Below are 6000 nucleotides of genomic sequence, written 5' to 3' on the forward strand. Positions count from 1 at the left end.
AGCAAAATCATCCTCGCATATCCTAGCCGGCTGCAACTGAATCACCTGCTGCAATCTCAAAGGCTACAATGGAAAGAGGTTCTTCATGTAAACAAGGCTGTTCACACACATGAGAGATAAGTAGTCACTCCAATGTTGGTGTAATCCCTCTGAGCAGCTTCTCAGACACCCTAAGGCTGTACTCTTGAAGTCGTGCACGCGTAGCTGAGATGTGTACAGTGGTTTTAAGAGTATTTTGTTAATATTTTGCTAAGTACTGAAATACATTGTTCATAAATTGGTCTGGCTGCATGCTGTGTTGCTGTGAGAGTGTCTGAGAAGGAAGGGAGAGGCTAGAACTTGTTTTCAAGTGGTTTATTGACTATTAAACTCATAGCTAGAATAAAAGCAGCAGTAAATAACCTGACCTGTGTGTTACAACAGTGCACAGTCTCACCTTCCCCCTCCTTGCATTGTATTTCCTATCTAGGTCACTGTGCAGTGCAAGGCTGTTGATTTACCAGATAATGTTTCCACACATTGCCCCAGACATGGTGATGACAGGCAGATTTTCAGACTGTTTATGCAAATCACTAGTGTCTTGAGCCTACTCCTGGCATAAATTTTACCTTCCTCCTTGCTGGTTTGGTGCTTGGTATGGCTTGCCTAGCCTTATGGATGCCACTGGCTATACTGACATCCAAAGAGCTTTGTAGATAAAGCCATCTTGCTGTCAGCCTGTTAAACATAAATCCCATCACTGCCCTGCAACTGCTGTGTAATTAAATGTTCTGCTAGGCATACTCTGGCTTAACGAGTTTTATGAGTCATGGTGGCAGAGAGAAAGGAGAGTCCCCAAAAACAAGAATGGGCACAAACACCATCTTGATAATTATCTTATTTAGAGAGTAAGGTTCTTGCTTGTACAGAGAAGTCAACACCAAGTCTCCTTGGATCCCTTGTCAGAGAATCCCACACTGATGCCTGCTAAGGTACCCAGAGAAAGTGATTTTGCATTTCTGAGTTACAGAAAACAGTAGTACAGGCTCTTGCAAGAAAGTGGTTTGTTTGTGGCATCTTGGTTTGAGAGTGCTTGAGAAGGAAGGAAGGAAGAGGTGAGAACTTGCAAATTCTGTGCTCTCATAAGCTCAACCCCAAACCCATCTACACCACAGGACATGTATTGTATGCCGGAGAAGAGCATTGCTAGGCCCCAGTAGTCAAGATCTGAGCGTTTAAAGCATCACCAAAACCATTTCTCACTAGCTGCAAGCAACTAGGGACATGAAAACTGCTGGTGTGAGAAGGCAGCTCAGCAGCATCATGCTCTTGTCTGCTGAGGCAGAGGGAATGCACCCTGCATGGCCAGGACCATCTACACCCCCTGTTTTCACACCCTGTTGTTCCAGGAGGGAGGGCCTGTGCCCCTGGCAGTGTGTGCAGGGTGGTGTGGCTCTGCTTGACCTCAGCTGGAACATGGAACCTACATGGAACCTTCTCCATGACTGCCAGTTGAGGGGACGAAGCAGTCAAGGAGCATGTAGGGATGAAAAAGTGTTGGGCCCATCTGGAGTTCCTCTGACCAAACTCACCCTTTTGGTGTAGCTTGCACTGAACACAAGCCAAAGTCAGCTCCTGGGTGCATGGGGCGAATCAGTGCAGAGGTGCATAAGTCTGTAAACTCCAGGTCTGTCAGCTGAGGAGATTACCACTCACCCAGCACTCAGGCACACACACCCCCCGCCAGCCTTCCTTGACCTATTTACTAGCATTGAACTGGATACAGGCAGACCTTGTGTTCCAGCTGCCTGAGCTAGCACGGCTCACTTTGGTTCTAGAGGACCAGGGGAAGCATGTACAAGCAGTTCTGCTGACAAACCTGGGAGGGTAGTGGTGGTTAGGAGGAGAATGGTAACAGCCAGGGTGGGATTGGACTGAGGTACTGACACTTCAACAGCTGGAAGATGTCTTGAGTCTCCAGCTTGGTTGGGTCCATATGGCTGCTTACAGGCTGTGGCTGCAGACAGGCTATGACTGCACAAGCAGGACTTTGAGTAGAGATGTTCCCTCCCTTCCTCTCCCCATGCTGCGCCATGGGGTGCTGCAGCTGCCCCAGCAGCGTGCCTGCCCGCCCCTCCCGTGGCTGCCTTGGTCTCTCCTCGGACTGAGCATGGTGTGCTCATACAGGGACTGTTCATGCTGAGCTGGCTCATGTCCAGTGCTTGCAGCAGGACACAGCACAAATGATGGGGATCTGTGCTGTTCCCCACATGGGACAAGGATCAGCCTCTGCTGCAGCCCCTCTGCTTACCCTGTCCTTTCACCTTAAGCTCTTCATCTATCTGGGTCCTGTTGCAAATGCTGAACTAAACCCTTAATACCCCTGAGCAGGGATGGAGGGTTAAATCAGATGAAAGATTAGAGTATCTTAGCAGGATATATGCTTAACTAAGGGTCCTGGGTCTGTAACTGAAGTCTAAAATGCCCCCAGGCAGTTGGCTACACCCCTGGTGGTGCCAAGACTTGCTAGGCAGCTGCCTGTGTGAGCTGCTGGTCCCTGTTCATAGTCAGATCTGCTGCTCTCTGTTCAAGACCAGGACACCAACCTCATTTGGTGGGCATCCTAATCCATTGACAAGAGAAGGTTGCACATGAAATACTCTGCACAACTCTGCAAGCCTGAGGCAGATGTCTGACCTGCAGAGTGGGATTTACACAGCCTGTTCCTCCAGACACAGTTTCTTGCTTCTCCCCTTTTCAGTCCTCCAGGCACTTTTTGAGGTAGCCACCAAAGCACATGCTTGAGGTGCTGGCAGAAGAGAGAGGCCTGTGCAAGCAAGAAACGTGGTCTATATATGAGAAGCATGGGAGGTCTGGCATACAGCACCTTCAGTTTGTACATCCCAGAAAAAAATGAAAAAACAGCAAATAAAGCTGTCTGCTTGCTTTGGCTCAGTTGATTGGAGATTTAAACTAGGTAGTGTGAATTAGTATAATTTAATTTTCATCACTGTCTTTTATAGGCTGTAAAGTTCCACATCTCATATGACTTACAATCTTTTTGGGCTTCATTTCTGATCTCTTTTTAGACCTTGATATATCCATGCTATTTTAGTCTTGCAGACTATTTTTTGATAATATCTACAAGATACAGCTTTTTTTTTCAGCCAGCCTGGTAGCCCAAACTGTGCCAGGCTCTCCTTCTCTTATACCTTGATCGCTGCAACATCCTTTCTTGGGTTGTGAGACACACACTCATTGACCCTGTAGCTGCATACACTTCTACAGGGCTGCTGCAAAAGTTGTTTTCTTTGCTTGCTGTTTTGTCACCTCTTTTCAATGACCTCCTTACCTCCTCAGTAAGAGAAGAATTCAACCCAATTTATACAAGTCCACTTATATTGTGGCTGGTGGTATTTCTCTGTACATGCAGATGAGCTTCTTTGCACGTGCACAATGGGTGGAGCGACTTTGCTGTGCCCCAGGTTGCCGCAGGAAGGAGCACACCCCTTGGGCCTCACTGCAAATGAGCTGCAGGCCATTGAATCACTGGCAATGGCTCTTTGTTTCCAGCACCACCTTTCCTGGTGTGCCAAGGCCCCATTGCAGTCGCATCAAGGATATGCATTACTCCTGTGATGGGCAGGAGAGTGAGGAGCCCTGGGGAAAGCCAGCTACAGGATGTCAGAATAGCCCTGACTCCCCCGGAACAAATTCCTCCCACCCACAGCCTAATTGCTGTGAGCTCCAAGTTGCCTCAAGAAACAGGTTGTCAAGGGGAGGCTTTAGGACAAAGGGTCCGTTTTTCATTATTCTAACCCACAATGGGCCACTCAGAAGCAATCTGCAAATTCAGGTACCCCAAAGCCCCTTCTTCCCTTTTAGATCCTACATAGACTCTTTGTCCTTCATCAGCTTTCCCATCTCTGCTGAGATGTGTGAGTTATCTCTGGGGCTTATTTTAAGGAACACTATGGTACTGATCTGGAATTTTCCTAAGGTCTGTGCCATACACGTGCAAATATTGTAGAGGCTGCTCTCTACAAGCACAGGTTGAGTCTCACCGATTTTAAACCATCAAACACATCTGCTTATCTTTGTTTTAAGAACCTTCCGAGCCTATCTCCATTCTTTCCAGGACAAAATACAAGGCGAAATCCCACCTTCAAGGAGATGCCCCATATTTCCCCATACTTAGATTTTTACCCCTGCAAGTTTGTTCTCTTTATCATGCTCCCTTTCAGGACATGCCTCAGGGAACATCTGCTTCCCAGAAGTTCCCTAGACCATCTGCAGTCAAACTGGCATTGGCAAGTCTTTGGGTGTCCCACTGCCCTTTGGGCTGGCCAGACAGTGATACCACAAGGCTACTGCACTTCTAAGTGGGGATGACATTCAGTGGTATCATATCCTGCTCAATTTCTTTGCATGCTGCAAACAAGTTTAACTTGGATCCTAGAAATGAAAATAGACATATACAGGCTATAAGTTCATGTAGATGCTTAGGCAGTAAATATCCCAACCCTGATAAAAATAATGAAAGAAAATATTCTAGATTATTTTGGTGAATTCTGTTCTCTTACTGTCACACAGAATTTGCCTTCCAGGCTATTGTAGGGCATCAATCTATTTTGTTTTAAGATGGTAGTTTCTTTCTTCCTGAACCATATTCTAATATTTGCATTATACAAAATAAAATAGTTTAGACATTTCAGCTTGTCTGTGCTAGAAAAAGGTACTGTTACAACAATGCAGAAGTAATCATTCACACCTACTGTGCAGACAGCATAAAGACATTTCATAATAGACCAGCAATTCCCAAGTAAAAACTGGAAGAAATTAAGTGGTATAAGTCAGCTCTCTATCATCCAGAGAAGGGATTTTGCCAGCATAAATGAGTTTGGTTACAAAACCTCACAGTTCTTACTGCAATTATTATACTAGGAAAACTTGTAGATCCAGACTGCCTACAAAAACATGACTGCAGCAGCCACCAATATCCCGAGGACTTGTTACACTGAAGTCAGTCCAGTTGTAACTCTTGATTTCACTGAAAGTTATTCCAAGAATGACTTCGTCCCACTGGACTGGATTCCCTTTCATAACAGGAGCATAAAGTGCTCTTCTAGTACAATCACATATTCCAGGAAATATGTAAAAAGGAAAACTATTTTTTATGCTTGGGGGAGGGATCGTGCCATGAAAATGAATCATTTCTGTACTGGAATTCTTCCACTCCAGTAAATATCCAACCTCCCACCATCATGCTGCCCTCCTTATTTTGCAGGCTTGTGAGATTTTTACAGTTCCAGGTGGCCTCTTTTCCCCTCCTAGATAGTGCAACTTGGCCTCACAGCCAACACAACAGCTAACCAGAACTTTTTTTAGCTTGATAAATATATCTGTGTGAAGGCATTGTGTGGCATGTGTGAATCCAAGAGGGGCCAAGGTGTGAGCTGGGCAGCACGCAGCCCAGGGCTGAAGCAGCTCTGTGCCAGGCAGGAGGAACTCTGTCCCTCCCAGCATGTAAGCAGTAGGAGCTTACAGCACGTAGGGCACAGCCATGCAAATCCCTCTCAGCTACACGACTTCCCAGCCCCACGTTTTAGTTTCCACCCAGAGCTCAGCTGCCATGTGCTGGGCATGTCAGGTTACCTGCAAATGGGTGGCTTGGGCACCTGGCCCCATAGTCAGCCTGTGCTCTTCTTCTTTATCTGGGCTCTCCCATCTGCTCTGCTGTATTACAGCTTTTCTAAGCCTGACAGAGAAATAAAAGCACTGTCTTCCCTCCACCAGGAGAAATGAAGCTGTTTCTGGGCCTTGAGGCAGCAAGATATGGGGAATGCTCACTTAAGTTGGCTGTCACTGATGGCAAAGTAAGCAGCTGGAATGGTGGTGGTATTTTAGATAGAGTGGACTTGGGAAGCTGGAATGGGAGGATACAAAGTACTGCCCTGCTCCCCCCTCTGCTATTTCTGCCTCTTGTGATGGTGTTAGGACAGCATACCCAACTCTCCAAGA

Source organism: Aphelocoma coerulescens, chromosome 3 (genome assembly GCF_041296385.1).
Source record: "Aphelocoma coerulescens isolate FSJ_1873_10779 chromosome 3, UR_Acoe_1.0, whole genome shotgun sequence".
Classification (NCBI taxonomy): domain Eukaryota; kingdom Metazoa; phylum Chordata; class Aves; order Passeriformes; family Corvidae; genus Aphelocoma; species Aphelocoma coerulescens.